This window comes from Thermobia domestica, chromosome 6 (genome assembly GCF_964235325.1).
Source record: "Thermobia domestica chromosome 6, izTheDome1.hap1.1, whole genome shotgun sequence".
Lineage (NCBI taxonomy): Eukaryota > Metazoa > Arthropoda > Insecta > Zygentoma > Lepismatidae > Thermobia > Thermobia domestica.
In genome coordinates this window covers 249321305-249340069 of record NC_137459.1, presented here as the reverse complement: position 1 = coordinate 249340069, position 18765 = coordinate 249321305, and positions in this window count along the sequence as shown.

Here is an 18765-nt window from a genome sequence, read left to right as displayed (position 1 = left end):
CGCCCATGAAATCAAAGTTGCGGTCACATGCACTAAGTTTTTGTCAATGTCATGAAAATGTTATTTCGATATTAATTTTATGAGCACACATTAAAACTTTCCAACGGATGCTTGAGACTCGGAGCCAAGACCATATCCATGTAGTCGCCATCTATGGTGTATGGAATTACGGATGTTCAATACTACATTTATCTTTAGTTTTGGAAGAAGAACGCCACAAATATGCTTTGAAGTGAAATGAAGTATCTAGTTTAACGTCCCACGATTATGCACCAAGGCTAAGGGAGACGGTGATGATGAGAAATGTCTGAAATGGTGGAATGAAGAAAGTAAGGGGAAACGCGAAAAACCGAGAAAACCTACGCACACGGTGTTTGTCAACCGAAAAAGCTCACATGGCGCAAGATAACACCTGTGTGGCTTGAAAACGAGTAATATCTACAGAAAACGCGAACAACCAATTGAGAAAACGACATACTGTAGCTATATACTACAGGGGCAGATCGATTCACACGGATTGCATAAACTACTGGGAACACATTCACTCCAGCGGCAATTTTACTGAAGCCAAGAAATTCAAGTAAGAGATGTAATGATTTTCCCCTTCTTTTTTACATTCTATTGCGCATACTTGCGCAAGAGTCTTGGTCTTGCATCGGGATTCCTGGTCTTGGTCTTGGTCTTGCATGCAAGACTCTTGCAAAAACTGCAAGACCAAGACTATTGCGCTCATCACTATTTCGCATCATGTAGTTATTCTTTCCCGTCCGCCGTAGTACCCTTCACACACATAAAATACATATCAGTCGAAAGCTTCATCCTTCAGAAACGCATTGATACCAAAATGATTGTACTAGCTTATTTAGGGGGTGAGCTATTGAGGTTTAAATTGAGTCACATTAAGGGGCGACCAGAATGTGACTATTTCATAGCATCAGACGGCTCAATGGCCGTAACTCTGTAACGATGCATTTTCTGACATATAGTCATATGAACTTTCTTGCTTGTCTACCCATAAGGGATCTACCCCTGAAATTTTGCCGTACCTTTTGTTACATCCTATATATATATATATATATATATATATATATATATATATATAGAGAGAGAGAGAGAGAGAGAGAGAGAGACGCGATTTGGAAGAATCTTGTCTCGAAAAAGCATCGTCAAAGTGCCTTTTCGTCCCTGAACATGTATCATTTTCTATTGAAAGTCTTCTTTCTTGTTTCGTACTATATTATGAAGAAAATCTTGTCTCTTCTCGCCTCATGGGCAACACTATTGTATATCACGCGTACGCTAACATAAAGTGAATGGGGCATGTTTGAAAAGGGGGGACTGGCCTTCTATACGTTAGCATAAAAGACAGCAATTTCATTCACTTATATTGTGGTTCCAGGTAAATGGGAACGTTGCACTTTTAGTTAACATTGGGCGCGTAAAGAGTGTACAGCCCAAATGACTCGTTCTATTTAAAAAAAATCCTTCACTTTAGATTGAAAACATATTTGTAGACTGTTTCTCCTCTTACATTTTGTTGTAACTCTGATAATAACAAAGTTACCCTATGTCAGGGAATTTTTGAGACACTCTGTATATACCGTATATATATATATATATATATATATATATATATATATATATATATATATATATGATTGTTTTAGAAAGTTTTTATATAATTATTTTTGTGCAGTTATTTTAAGATATTTTCAGACTAAATCAGCTGCTATTTGAATGTTAGGAAGGACTGTTGTAGTAGGTACCTACAATATTTTCATTAATTGTTCAACAATCTTATGATCGTAATACAAAAGACTATTCTTAGTTGCATTGTGGAACATATCTTCCCTCTCATTATAAAAAGAAAAATGTTCAAACTTACTGAGAACTGAGAGTACTCTGCAGAGTCAAGTACTAATGCACTAATGCAGAGTCAAGTACTTACTGAGAACTTCTTAGTACTAATGCAGAGTCAAGACTCCGTTTTATTCATAAGACCCATTGTCTTGTGATCGGATTTACATACCTGTAAAAAATTTGAAAGCTCTAGTTAGTATGAAAGTGTGTGAAATTAGAGTCGCGACATTGGACCTAACAAAGAGAAAAATAATCTAATATAAACACTGTAACAAATAGGTAAATAAAAAGCTATGTGATAACATTAATAGAAAGCAACAAAGTAGTATGAACGCTTACTCTCATTTTCTCCACCAAGGGATTTAACGGAGTATTACCTTGTAGCCTGTAGATCACGAAATTAAATCCTAAACTTTCGTATTAAGCAGTTTTCATTGGTGCTGTTAGTGGTGACTTCAGATGACAACTCCTAGAAAGAATTTCAATACGCAGGGGTTGAAGTACTACTCAGAAAATACTGGTAACTCTTATTAATCACGATCAGAGATTCTGGACATTCCCTGAAATCATCACTGGTTGCAGCTGAAAAGTCAGAATCATAAACAGTTACTTGCTACAGTATATACCAAAGATAAAAGCTAAAATTGCCTTTAGGATTCCAAAGGTACTTTCTGTCTACAAAGATTGTATTTTCTTCTTTTCATAATTTTGTCGGAGCTCCTCCGAGGCTAAGCTGTTAGCGTACGGGTCTTTGACGTGGGAGACCAACGTTCGATTCCCGGCGGGAGCTCATGTGGTTCGCATTCCACGTTAATCAGTAGGTCCACGTCTCATTTAGCCTTGCTACTGAATGGGACGTTAAACTCAAAAACAACTGAACTTAATTCATAATTTTGTCCGAAGACAGAGATTATACTTTCGTTGCCGTACATGCTTCCAGGGAAAGGAGGAAGAAGGGAGCAAAAAAGAATAATTATCATAATTTTATTACAACGAATCTATTCATAGACCTAAGAAGACAATAAGAAATACAAGAAAATAATAGGAATTAATTTATGGAATAACAAAGTAAGGTGTGAACTCCCTACGGACATATGGTTAGCCTTCACGCCTACGATGTGGGAGAATTGGGTTAAATTCAAGGTAAGAGCTCATGCCGTCCGAATCCCAAACTGTAGGTCCACATCTCACATAGCCTCGGTGGTGAAAAGGAAGCTAAACTCCAATCCAACCAACAACAAAGTAGAATATGTATTTACGGTGTTGCTCTATCATCAGGGTGACCTGAAATCAAATTGACGACTCTATGATTATTCCATTGTATCTGACCATTCCGGAAAACGAACGAACATGATTTTGTTTCACACCCCTTTGGCATCACTAAAGGCAGCGACGTGTTTTTTGATGATACATTTGGTAAAAAGCACTTGATGAAGGGATCCAAACATTTGATAATTCAAATTTTAATAACCTTGATTACCACATTAAAATAATATTATACTACTATACATATATAGCTTCTCACTGCCTCCCTATATTTGTCGTGCCCATGCAGATTAAAGAAAAAAAAAAGCTTTATGAAATTGTTAGAAAGCCGCTTTTCAGAAATCAGCAATTTTAATTTTCACCCTTCAGTAAAGTACTCTTTATTTTGAGCTAAGAAAAAAAATTAAAAGCACCCCTAGAGCACCTTATAAAATCCTTAAGTTAAAAATTTAGTGCAGACACGAGAACAAATATAATGATGGTTCTTCCTGAGGTAAAACATTCTGGAGGTAAAGTAGTCCACCGTTCGGATCTCCGCGTAGGGACTATTCCGGGGAGAATCATCAGGGGAGGAAAAAATAAAATAATAATAATAATAATAATAATAATAATAATAATAATAATAATAATAATAATAATAATAATAATAATAATAATAATAATAACTTTCATTTCAGCATAGGAACCTGGAATGTACGGACTTTGCGAGAAACTTGAAAATTTAAAAGTGGAAATCGACAAATGTAAAGTTAACATAACTAACTAACTTTATGGCATATGGAACCCGGAGGTTCAATGCCGCGTTCACAAAAGCTCTCCACTGACTTCTATCTTTAGCCAACTGGATCCAGTTTCTACCTTGTATTCATATTTCTGCGAGATTAATCTTAATATTGTCCTCCCATCTGCGCCCAGGTCTTCCTAATGGTCGTTTTCCGATTGGTTTTCCAGTCAAGACTTTGAAAGCGTTTCTACTTTGTTCCGTCCTAGCTACATGACCTGCCCACTTAAGCCTCCTAGGCTTGATGACCCTAACAATGTTTGGTAAACCGTATAAATTATGTAGTTCCTCGTTATGAAGTTTCCGCCATTCCCCATTCCCGTTCCTCTTGGGTTCGAATATTCGTCTCAGGATCTTGTTCTCAAATACTTTCAGTCTATGTTCTTCCCTCAGAGTAAGCGACCATGTTTCACAATCATACAGAACAATAGACATGATTATCGTTTTATATATTTTAAGCTTCAAATCCCTCGACAGAATTCGCGACAAGAGATTTTGAACTGAATAATAACACGAATTCCGTGCTTTTAGTCGACATTTAATTTCTTCGTAAATAAGATTCTCGTCTGTTAATATTGATCCTAAATATTTGAAAGTATCCACTTTATCAAAAGTATTATTTAATATTTTAACGCATCCATAATTTGCCGTATTACGGTCCCGACGCATTTCCATGTTATTTAGATTTCTCTGCATTTGATTCTAAACCCATGCCTCTGCAAGCGTTTTAATAAGACCTCTGCATTTCTTTTTATTGTTCTCCTATCATCCCCTATTAAATTTACATCATCAGCATACGCCATAACCTGGTGAACACAATTCAACTCTAGGCCCTGGTTGCTATCTTTGATTTTCGCTATAGCTTGTTCCAGGGCAAAGTTAAATAATAATGGCGACAACGCATCTCCTTGTTTCAGGCCATTCTCGACGTGAAAGCTCGTGGACAAGAATTTTGCTACCCGGACTTTACTTTGGGATTCATTTAAACATATCCTAATTAATCTAATTAGCGTTTTCGGTAGAGTAACTGGGGTAAAGATGCCCCACTTTTTCATTATTACCCATTTTCCACTCTTACAATTGAGGTGAAGTTGTTGAATTTATGATTAACTAGCATAACTTACCGGCTTTGCTGGGTTAAATTAAGAAAAAATAGTAATATGTTCCGTTAGTCAGTCACTTTTTACTATTTCTAAAACGCTCTCTGGTGTCAGTCATTTTCGATGATTTTTATATATCCTCCTACCCTCCCCATGTTCCGGGGGACGGCATCGGAAGTGTCATTGTTCATTTCAGCGACCCCGAAAACTGAATTCGACACTGATGTTGGTCATTTTGATTCTACCTACCTATCTATCTATCTATCTATCTATCTATCTATCTATATATATATATATATATATATATATATATATATATATATATATATATATATATATATATATATATATATATATATATATATATATATATCCCTCCCCTACCTCAATTTTGGAGGGGCTGAATTTGGATTTAAATGGCATCAGAAGTGTCACTGTTCATCTCAGCGACCTCAAAAACTATAGATTCGACACTAATATCCGTCATTTTCGATCATTTGTAAATGTTTTTCCCTTCCTTTAAGTTACATCGTCAAAGTGATATGACAAAATTCACCTCAGGTTTAAACTTCATCTAGGTTGAAAATTTGATCGAGATCGGTCCGGTGGTCCAAGAGTTATTAAGTTTTATTTATTTTTATGTATCTCCCTCTCCTACCTCCTCCCATAAGTTCTATTGTCAAAGTGAATAGATAAATAACATCCCAGGTCCGAGCCTCATTTATGTTGAAAATTTGATCGAGATCGGTCAGGTGGTTCAATAGTCAAGTCACATAGACAGTCACTTTCATTTATATTTTGTTTTTACACACAAACACACACACACACACACATATATATATATATATATATATATATATATATATATATATATATATATATATATATATATATATATATATATATATATTGATCAAGATCGCTCTGGTGGTTCAAGAGCTATTTGGCCTTATGCAGAGTCGTTGTGACGCATGATTAGTGCCATACTAAAGAGTTTGACTAACATATGTCTCCTGCAGTAGCCAGGCCTTTAGTATGAAGCTAATCATACGCCAAAACGACTCTGCATAAGGCGGACTAAGTTTTATTTATTGTTTATAATTCCCCTTTTCCCCTCTTCTAAGTTCTACTGTCAAAGAGATATGATAAGAACCACCCCAGGCCAGAACTTCATCCATATTGAAAACCTGATTAAGATTGGTCCTGTGGTTAAAGCGTGATGAAGTCACAAATACAGTCACTTTTATTTTTATTCTTTATATATATATATATATATATATATATATATATATATATATATATATATATATATATATATATATATATATATATATATCCCCCTCTTCCTCCCGTAGGTTGCACCGTAAAAGTGAAATGAAAGAAACATCTCAGGCCCGAATCTTGTCTATGTTGAAAGTTTGATCAAGATCGGTCTGGTGGTTCAAGAGTAATTAAGTAGTATATATTTTTATAGATTTCTTTCCTCCCTTCCCCCTCCCCTAAGCTCTACTGTTAAAGTGATATGATAAAACCACCTTAGGTTTGAGCCTCATCTATGTTGAAAATTTGGTTAAGACCAGTCGGGTGGTTTAAACGTGATGAAGTCACAAAGGCAGTCACTTTTATTTTTACTTTTCTTTACATATATCTTCCCCCTTCCCTTCGTTGCACTGTAAAGTGAAATGAAGAAAACATCCCACGCCCAAACTTTATCTATGTTGAAAGTTTGATCGACATCGGTCGGGTGGTTCAAGAGTTATTGTTTTATTTATTTATATATATATGTCCCCTACCTCCCCCTTCCATAAGTTCTACAGTTAAAGTGATATGATAAAAAACACCTCAAGTCTGAACTTCATCTATGCTGATAATTTGATTAAGATTGGTCGGATGGTTTAAGCGTGATGAAATCACAAAGACAGTCACTTTAATTTTTACTTTTTTGACATATATCTCCCCCTACCCCTACCCATCGTTGCACTGTAAAAGTGAAGTAAAGAAATCATCGGGACCAAACGTTATCTATGTTGAAAGTTTGATCGAGGTCGGTTGGGTGGTTCAAGAGTTATCAAGTTTTATTCATTTTCATATATTTCCCCTCCCCTTCCCCTCCCCTAAGATATACTGTCAAAATGAAATGACAAAAAACTTGCCAAGTTTAAACTTCACACATGTTAAAAATTTGATTGAGATCGATCGGGTGATTCAAAAGTTATTAATTCACGAACACAGCCGGACTGGCCACGTTGGCTACTTGGGGCCCGAGACTCGAAGGGCCACACAAGGATCACGAGGCGAAATCATGTTGGCCTTGGCAGGGGCGGACTGGACAGGGCCGCTAGGCGCAATCGCGGCCTAGTCCCTCTCATAAGATATTAATGAAAACAATAAAGAAAGAAAGAGAAAGAGAGAAAAGCTAAAACAGAAGAAAGCTAAATAATTCGGTAGTGGTTATTATGCTGCCAATACACATCTCTCTTCCATCCTTCCATCAGTAAGTTAACTTTTTCAATAGGGCCCTTTGTTACTGGATTTGTGGCAAGAACATCTTTCACTACGGTCTTTTATTATTGGGAACTGTGATATAGTTTGTCCCTGAGGCCCTTCTTTCAATATATCGAGCAGTTTGGGCCCTTCTTTCATTACATTAAGCAGTTGGGCCCTTTTTTTCATTATGTCGGGCAGTCTTTCATTCTGTTGGGCAGTTGGAGCCCTTTCATCGTTGACGACTGGAGCCTAGTTTGTACCTGGGCCCTTATTTAACCACATGATGATTGGTCCTTTGTGGATGTTAACACATCTTGTATGTCTATATTTGATAAATCAAAAATGGAAAAATAGCACATTTTTAGAAATGTATTTACTTTTGCCTAGTCCAAATATCAAATTTATTTAGAACAGAAAACGTGCTTCGTTTTCGGAATTATCCACTGGAGCTTATGCTATAGTGTTGGCATGGAATTTTTTCGCCGGCATAAATACCGTAATTCTATCCAACTCTGGAATAGAGGTGTTCTATCACAATTATGTCCAGTAGGTGATAATGCCAATAAAGTACGAGATTGAAAATAATGGTGTAGGTAATTACTACAGTAGATCGAAAATAACGTGATTGCTAATCAGAAGACAATGCACAATGTTTTAGAGTAGGGCCTGCTCAGTGCAATGCTTTCCCTGTAGTGAGCAATGCCTCTTCCTTAGCGGCCAAGTTATTATTTTTGCGTCTACTGTATGAGGTTGATTCACGTTAAGTCACAGAGTTGTTTTAATCACATGATGGCGGTAAAAACATCCAAGGTACATCAGCAGCATTTGTAGAACCATACAGGCTACCTCAAATAATGTAAACAAATTACGTCATTGCCAGTGGCGTAACTAAAGGCTTGGAGGCCCTCCCGCAGACAGTGTGGAGCGGGGCCCTTCTCTCCGTCCCACTTCACAATTTGGTGGCCTCCTGATGGCTTGAGGTCCCCCCGGCAAGGCGGGGTCTGCGGGGGCCCTTATTTACGCCCCTGGTCATTGCAGTCTCAGTGAAATTTTTCTATCGATCTTGGAGTGTTCGATCAACGTTTGAAGGCTGACACGAGAGGGAATATTTCAATGCCAAGTACTTGGGAGGCTGTTATCAGTTGTCGTAAACAGTGACACTACAGTACAGGGAAATTGTTATGAAATCAAAAGAGAACTTTCTGCCAACAGTGTTTTGATGTCTGATATTGTAGGCTCCTCTTTTGATGGAGCTGCTAGCTTGAGTAGGTACTATAAAGAAGTTAAAGCATTACTGGAGAAGGATAATCCTCAAAATATTTACACCCACTGTATGGCTCATGCTCTTAATTTGGTTATGACTATTTCAACTGAGAAGATCCCTGAAGCTGTAAACTTATTTGGTGTAGTTCTTCTGAATCCTACAAAAGAATGGATGCTTGGAAGTAAATGATTGATGCAAGGCACAAGGGACATGACAGAGTACGAAAACTTCTAAAAGTTGATGCAACACGATGATGGAACAAAAACAAAGCACTGAATGAGACAATCGACAGTAACGAGTTTCGCTACGAAACAGGAAGCCAAGACGAGGACGACTCTCCACCATCATTAAGATTTCTTACATTTTTACTGTTCCTCATTGATGTTGTACAGGACAGGCGCTTTGATGCGAAATCAAAATTTCAAACTGACACTTTGCTGAATAAATGGACTGAATTTAACACTGTAATGATATGCTCTGTGTACCAGGACTTGTTTACAGAAACGGAGCATGTTTTAAAATACCTGCAGTCTCACGGATTTTACTATCTTACGGCCTGGAGACTTGTAGACAATTTGCAGTAGCAGCTTCAGAAGAAAATAGAGGCAAAAAAGATGTCTGTTTAATGCTTTACGAAAATATAAAATATTGTTTGATAAGATAAATTAACACTTTGCGCAATTTGGTGTAGGGATAGAAATGGAAGAAGACTTTCCGTCCAAAAGAATCTCAAAGAAGAAAATGCCAGGAGAATTTGATGCAGATAAACTGGGAAAGAACTTAAATGCAAGTGAACATGATTTATATAGAATAAGAAACTCCAACGAAATTCTCAATATAGCTGCTACATATGTCAGTGATAGTTTTCAACAGCCAAAAGGACTTACTGTCTGAACTTCAAATGCTGGATCCCAAGCACTTTTCGGAAATCAAGAAGAATGGTGTGCCTGTAGGCGCTTTCAGAGTTCTTGCGAAAAAAAAAAAAATACTAAATATAAAACAGGAGGAAATATGCAAAGAGCTCCAGCAGTTGCCTGTCGTGTATGACACTCTGTCACAAAACGTTCTGCTTTTTGATGGTCCTGAAGAGAATGATGCCTCTGAATCCGTAGAAGAAGATGACGATGATTATGCATTTGAGCCTGCTATATGAGATGGAACATCTTTGGGCGGGATTCAAGGCAAGAGTGATAATGATGCTGCAAACATCTTGTGAAAAATTGTTTGTCATGTGCAGGGTAAATTTTGTACCAATTTAATAATTTATACATTGTATACAAATATGCGTTGTCTTTACCATGCACACAAGTGGCATGTGAAAGGTGCTTCTCAAGCTAAAGTTGATGAAAACAAATCTCAGAGCTAGTTTGTCTGAAGACATGTTGACACATTTTTATTAATGAGTATGGAAAGAGACATGCTAAATTTAGTATTCGTAGACAAAGTTCATATAAATGTCATGTTTCGAACACGGGCGGATATACGGGTTATCTGTTGTGGGGGGCGAGCCTTCCGGGGGTTTGGAATACACCACGGTCAAGTGGGGAGCCGGCAGTTTTCCCGCAGGAAGTTGTTAATATCCTCATTCGGATTTTGAGCTTTTTCGTGTATAATTGTCTAAAATACAAAGTAAGGGAATTTGTTTTTATTTTTTTTAGAAAGTTGTTGGCGGGGTCCATATCCCCCCCCCCCCGTTACTACAGAAAAGGTCTCCAATGATTTTCAGTTATTCCATGTAAATAGAAATGCAATCTTTTAGACAACCTCACTGCATACCCTCACTGCATTTCAACATTTAGATAGCCGGTATGTCGAGTCAAAATCGTAACAAAACATACCGCTTCTGCTTTTTTCCACTTTTCACACTGACCCTCATACATCTTTAGCTTGCACAAATTGCTTAAAACTCAATCCATGCCCATTCTTTTGATTCAGCTAGCTAGCCAACTAAAGCCTGTGACAAACATCTTGACATTTCAGCTAAACGAATAAAACACAAACTCTGGCGCAACGTTGCCAAGTAGTAAAGTGGTGTGGCTATGGCTAAGGAGACAAACTCCAGTGCGATCAGGTGACAGGGAATAGACGTGGGTGTGTACAAAATAAACGTGGCAATACCGCAGCCCTCTCATTTACTGGCAGCATTTAAAGGGAACTTGGATCGCCGCCTTCAAATGCCAAGACGTTTGTCACGCCGTTTAGTGTCATATACATTATGTGAAGTTCATTCAGTCCAATATTGATCACATAAGGAACGAAAAGAAAAAAGTTATAAATAGAATATTACATTATTGAAGGCAGCAACCGAGCCAGGAAACCAAGCCCTTGTTCCAAACGGAAATTTCCCGTTTACTTCTGAGTGGGCAATTAATTACAGGTTATTACAGAACAATTAGTGTTTCATATTCAAACTAATTATTATTTAAAACATAACGAACGTACAAATCCTTGCAACACGTCATAAACTGGTTGTTCCGAACCAAAATCTTAAACCTTTAATGTTATAAAGTGGGGCATTTTTGCTTCGATTTCACTGGGACAACTTTCCCAATTTTGAAGCAAAGACATACTCGATCATGTGACATACTCATGGACGAAGAAACACGACAAAGCATATTAGCGTTTGTAAAAGACTGTTTATTATGTTTTATTCACGTACTTCTAATTAACTACCGTCAGGAGCATCATTACCTTTCACTCTCTAAAATTATATAAACTGAAATAAGAATAACTTAGCTTTGTGAACAGGCCTGAACAAAAGCAGCTTCTTCCTCCGATGCAACTTCCACATACAGTATATTTACTCAAGACTGTGTACCCTTTCACGTGCATGGCAAGTACTATGACCACGTGTCACAGGCCTTGAGCAATTCGATCAGGGGCGTCTTCACTCAGCTGGGCATCTTTACCCAAGATACTATATTCCAAATTCTGTAAGAATGTTGTACAATGTTTCTCTCCTAACCAAGTCGTAAGCCTTTCTAAAATTAATAAATACAGTTGATGTACCGGGGTATTGTATTCCCACTTCTTTTCGTGTATTTCGCGAATGCTAAATATTTGGTCGATAATTGATCGATTTCGTCTAAATCCGCACCGATAATCTCCAATAATTTCATCTTTGTATGGAGTTAATCTTGCTAATCGAATGTTTGAAAGGATTTTATAGGATGTTGTCAGAACAGAAAAGTCTAGATAATTATTACAATCACTTTTGTCGTCTTTATTGTGAATTGGAACAATAATTGATTATTTCCACTCTTGTGGCAATTGTTCCTTGTTCCAGATAAGGAGAATGAGTTTGTGTATCTTGTTCCATATTTTTTCACTCCAGCTAAAATTAACCCAGCCGAAATTTCGTCTACACCCGGAGATTTGTGTTTCTTTAACTTCTTTATAGCAATTTCTACTTCTATTCGGTTAGGTTCTGGAATATACGGTTCTGTGGTGTGTTTCTCCTTTTCTCCACCCACATTAGTTTTTGGCTGCGTGTTCAGCAAATCGTCAAAGAAATATTTCCATCTATTTAAGATGCTATCTGTATCACTGGGAACTATTCCGTCAGCTTTCTCTAATACCTAGGTATATAAGCACGAGGTTGATAGCCTTTCTTAAATTCGTTGATCCCCTTATACACGTCCAGAATGTTTTAATTTTTACTATTATCTTCAAGTTCCTTAATTTTTGCTTTTGAAAAATTGCGTTTCTTTGTTCTAAAAGTTTTGGAAGTTTACCGCCTAGTGTCTACGAAATTTTGTGTAGCTATTTCATTCTGATTTTGTAGTCAACGTAATTTTGCCTGTTTTCTTTTCTCTAATAGTTTAATGCATTCCTGGTAGAACCATGGTTTGTTTCTACGTATTTCCGCGTGTCTCAAATCTTCTTTTGCTGAAATTTTAATGCCATCTCTAATTTCAATCCAAGTATCCTCAATATTAGTGCACTCCGAATCTTCTGAGGCCGAGAATCTATTCGAAACTTCAATCTAGTATTCCTATCTTACCTGGTTCTCTTTTAATTTCTTTAAATTAAATCTCTCAGTTTTCAGACATTAAATATTTCCTTTATTCAACGATAATCTCTCTCTTATTATCGCTGCTTTCAGGTAATGAATAGTTTCACAATCAGTCCCTCTAAAGGACCGAACAACAATTATTGTCCTTATAATCGGTTTGAAATTATCCTCTCATCCTACCTTCGCATTGAAATCCCCTAATAGAATGGTGTCGAGTGAGTTGGTGAAATATCCGTTCCACTTCTTCGTAAAAACCGTCTTTTATATCGTCATCCTTATCTTCTGTTGGGGCATGTACAGTTAAAACAACAATGTCGTACCACCGACTGTTAAGAGTAATAAAGGAAAGTCTGTCAGAAACAAATTCATCTCGCTTAATTGTTGATATTATTCGCTTGTGAACGAAAATCCCTGTTCCTAAGTGGGGATTTTTATTTCCTTCCCGGTAAAAGAACGTAAAATTTTCGGAATTCACAGATCCATTTCCTTCCCACCTAACTTCCTGAACTCCTACTAGGTCCATCCTGTATTTCTCTGACTCACTCGTTACGGATTTTAACGCACCTGCCGTATAAAGATTTCTGATATTCCATGTTCCAAATCTCATGTCCATTTTTCTTTGCTGAGGTCGTTTCATTTATCAGTCTTTGTCCGAGGCTTCTTTGAATGTTTCTGAACACTTTCTTTCTTTCTTTTTTCTTTTTTTTCTTTTCTTTTTTTTTTTACAGGAGAAGGTTGTTAGCCTTACCCAAACCCCCAAGCTGGAGGACCACTTCTTGTCGTCTGTCTGCTACTGCTTATTCAGTATATTCGCAGCTAACCTCTATATCTAGAGGCTTTCTCCTCGATCTTTGACTTTGACGTTTCGCTCCACCTTTTGGAGACGAAGTTTCCCCTGCACGATAACCCAACAATCATAAACCCTTTTGTGAAACGGTTCTTGCTACTCGCGTTGGTTTGGTGAGCCCAGGACTCTGTATCGTATATTTCCGTATATGATTCACAGTGCACCACCTCACAAAAATTACGCACTTGACGCATTTCTACGACGCATGATGCCGCAAACTTAGGATCAGAGAGGACCACAATGAACCCCTCCTTGAATCTGTTCAGTTTAGACGACATCAGAGTATGATCGACCACCTTGCTCTGCTATCCGGCTAACGAGATACTGTTACTTGTCTCATAACATTTTCTCGGCGATGAATTGCACATTGACTTCGGTTCAATATAAATGAATGAACCTCTGTGCAGAACGACTTTGTCCGTCTGTCGACAGGTATCAGAGCAAGAACTGTGAGAGATATCGAAAAATGGTATTTTTTAATGGATTCAGCGTCCCAAGAATGGATTCCATCTCCTCTGTTAACCTTCTATTCAAACCAGAAGTGGTTCAAATGAGTCGATTCCGGTTTCAACATTTTGTAAACGATTCAGTTGCTCAAGATAACATATCATCACAGTTCGCAATCCTCTACCAAAACCAAAAATGGTCTAAATTCCTAGTATTTCCGATTGCAATATTGATTTCTATATAGCAAAAATGGTAACATATATCAAGATGTGGTATTTTGCAATCGATTCAGCGTTCCAGGAATAGGTTCAATTCACTCTATTCAAACTAGAAGTGGTTGAATTCAACCATCTCCAGTATCAACATTTATTACCATAGAACAAAAATTGTAATATGCAGCGACAAGCAGTTTTCTGTAATCGATTCTGAGATTGAGGATAATATATCGTCACAAGCTTCAACATTTTACCAAAACCAGAAGTAGTTGAAATGTATTAGTACTTTCGGTTTCAGTATTGATTTCCATAGAGCAAGAACGGTAAGATATATCAACATGCGGTTTCCCGCAATCGATTCAACATCCCAAGATTGTCTCATTTCATACGTGTATCTACTATTCAAGCCGGAAGTGATTCAGATTAACTATTTTTGGTTTTAGCATTTGTTGCCATAGAACAAAAACGGTAATAGATGGCGTCAAGTAGTTTTCTGTAATCGATTGAGGGTGTCAAGAGAACATGTCGTCAATGCCCGAAACACCCTACCGCAACCGAATGTGGTTGAAATTTACTACTACTTCCGGCTTCAATACTGATTTCCATAGAGCAAAAACGGTGAAAGATATCGAGATGTATTTTTATGCAATCAATTCAGCTTCCAAATAATAGGTTGCATCTCTTCCGTTAACCCTCTATTCAAATAGAAAATAGTTATAAAATTAACAATTTCCAGTTTTAACATTTATGGCATTAGAGCAGAAACAGTAAGGGATAGCGAGTGGGCCTAACGGCCTTTTGATATGTATTCAGCAGCCGAGGAAATGACCTTTGACCTTATTACTCTATTGTAGCAGTAGGTATAGATGTACTTCCTCGGATTTGAGTATTGAATTTGCAGTTTCGAAGTCATACTATGAAGCGTAAGTCACTTTTTCTACATAATAACCCTGTATTCTATTATGCTTATCTGAGAAAAGAATATTGAAATTTGTTACTTTAAAAAAAAAATACAAAATTATCTTACGCCTCTCAGAAATTTTATTACACAAGTTAGAACAGATATTCTTCATATTGACAATTCGTTGAGATTTTTTTTTCTTGTGAAAAATAGTTTCAACTCCGTGTTTGTACTTCTGAATTTAACACATTGAAGTTTGCTGCCGATTGGTAGGTTCGTCAGTCTATTTTATGTATATTACGCTCTTTTAAGAACATTTGGTAATGCTACTGCATAGTGGTATAATGCCGAAACATGTGAAAGCTTTCATTTAGACACAGACCACCCCAAGCGGAGACCAACATATTTCACGGCATAAAGCATGTGTTAAAAGTTGGAGCAGAGGCGAAAAATACACATGTATAACAGCCACGAACAAACGTACGAAAGTCATGGTCCCTTCTTCTCACGTCTATTTTCTGAGTTCGTGCTATTTTCGAAAACATCTTTACTATGTTGTTCTGCATCATTCACACATAAGTTAGTATTTCCAGTAAGACCTTATAACACATAAATTAACCACAATCATTATTTTGGAAAACTTGGGGAATAACTTGAAGTTCAGGTAGCCTGATGTTATAGTGTGACATTAAAAATATTACTACTGGAAATTTACCTAGATACGACACTCTTAATTTGCAACTATGAAGCCAAATGACACAGGAATGTAATAGTGACATGTAATCTAAATGAATAAAGTGAGAAGTTTATATGTCGAAATTTGGACAGGAATAAAAGGAAAAAAATAAAAATTAGTATTCAAATTTCGGTCGAAAATATTTTTTGTACAAAGCAAGCATTGAAAACAAAAGTAAATGATGTTTTAGGTACTTCTTCAGAATTTAACTACATGTGTGAATCCTCCTAAGGCCTTAAAGCTCTTTGCTAAGCTCACCCTGTGATGATCCACTTTCTCATCGTATATATATCAAGAAATGGATATCAACTCAATTATTTCTTCTTCATTTCTGAAAGGTGGTATTTGAAGTTAGCTTTCGGGTCATCATGTTAATAGAAACTACAACTATGCAGGTCCGATCTTTTTTTTTTTTTTTAAAAAAAAAAACTCCTTTAAATTTTTACTGGCCCCCGTAAGATTTTCACGGTAGGCTTGTAAATTAACTATAATATGGTGATTATCTATAATATGGTTGGATCGGACCCCCTAACTTCTACCGCCCCCTACATTCTTGGGCTGGCTACGGGCCTGCACCTATATAATCCATCTGATTTGCTTTCGAAGAACAGGAGCATAAGGAAAGCGGACGGCCATCGACGGGCGCATATCGTATAAAACTGCATATGCATATGCTATGGAATTCAACTAAAGAGATCTTCGATAAATTACTTGTGAAGTTAAATAACGATAGTCAACAATATCCTACCAGCGATAATACTTTAATATCAAGAAATATACAATAACTATATGGATTATTAGTTCGATCTAACGCTCACCTTGTATTAATAACATATATCTATATATACAGTAGAGTCCTAAAACTCGGCACTCGATAACCCGGCAGTCCAGATAACTCGGCCACACCCTGCACGCAGACCTGTTCAAGATCATTGCTGGGTATTTTTCTGAGGCCTGTCTTATCAGGTAAATTACTGTACAGTGTGTAGTTATTAATTTTCATTTTCGGGTATAGTAAAAACTCTATGCCTTGAAAAAGTACGTACTTTTCCTTTGTTTAAGGTTAATTGGGCAGTTTATTATCTGTTGTATTCTTAAACATCCAAGACATACAAATACAGTACTGTATTTTCTGAGGAAACGCTTGCACTTATTCTTTTTTAACCCCATTCCCGATAACTTGGTATTTTCACAAACTTGGCCACCCTTCGATCCACATGAGGCCGAGTTTTCGATACTCTACTGTACTAAACAGCATATATAACATCAATAACACGATAGCCTCCTAATTGTTCTCCTGGAATTAGTATAAGATTCTGCATAACATCAGAATGTAGAAAATCATGAGAGTAAGCACATGAGTTCATCAACTCGAAGAATACATTTAATATTATACATTAATCTGCTTAATTCATAATTCGTTGTGTCATATAATACAATATTTAATATTAGCAATAATACATAATTACATCGTTGATTCATTTATATTGATTAAATCTTATCTTGCTTCATCATTATTTCAACTTATTTTATAACGTTTACTTAGCAAACTTAATTATTCTCCTGCCTTTCTCTCTACAATTCATAACATTGCAATAGCAGTTGAATTAACCCGTATAAATAGATAATGGGGAAACTGCTAAAAACTGCATTAAGATTTGTGCTATGATTAACAGTTTGGCTAAGTTTTTACTCACAACTTATTACCACCTTCTATAGTACAAATGACATTAACATTAATCTTGATTATTCTAGAAACTGCTGCATAATATATTCCATATTTTTGAACGCTATTAGCTACTTTCAGATGTAATGTCAATTATTCATGGTAATGAGAAGAATGATTTGTAGGACACGAATAATTTTAAACTTCATAATGTAACAAAAAGAACGCATTACAAAACCAGGAATCACTAAGGAAATATGTATTCAGAATAACTTTCATTTCTTTTACTCCCAATTTTCTTTCCTACGCCGTGACATTTCAAGGATTCAAGGTTTATTGCTTTCATAGAGTCAACAATGTGTAAGAATGATAATACAATAATTTTGCAAAATAATAATGAACATAGAACAATAGCTAATTAATAAATTAATATTACGAATAAACGAAAAAATAAGAACTGGAACGAAATGTAGCAGTATTTTTGAGCCGTTAACCCCCCCCCCATTGTTTGAATTTTACGAGCAAAAATGAAGAGAACGAAGAATATCGGAGGGTCTTTAAAACTGCAGTTTGGCAAAAGTGTGGAAAGAAAAGTAATTGAAGAGATATTTCACTGTAATTGGCCCGTTCGGTGAACAAGGGATCCAACCCACATTCGCATTTTTCAGGACAAATGAACTACCGGTATGCTATATTGCCAGGTTATTAATGAAATATTTATGAAATATGAACAAAATCACCTGGGTCGTTTCTGAGAAAATCATCCGAAAGAAAACTCACCCTCAGTAATAAACTACTCCTCGATTTTTCCCAGAGAAATGGCTTATACACATATACACTATGGGATTGTTTTTAGAAAATTTATTTATGGAATATAAACAAAATCGTTAGAGCCGTTTTTTTTTCAAAAACTCGCATTTTTTAAAAATTTTCACCCTTAAGTAAGCTAACCTTAGTTTTAGGGGTAGGATGAAAGTTCGAAAAACTTCCCTGGAGGATCACATAAAAAACTTGTTTAAAATTTGGTTGAGATCCGTTAAACGATATAGCATCTAGATGAGTGTGCATCAGGACGAACGGTCGAAGATACGGGCAGATTTCGAGAAATAATTTCTCTATCTATGGGCCATGAAACGTGTGGATCCGTTGAAATCCGAATGCGATTATTTTTACAACCAGC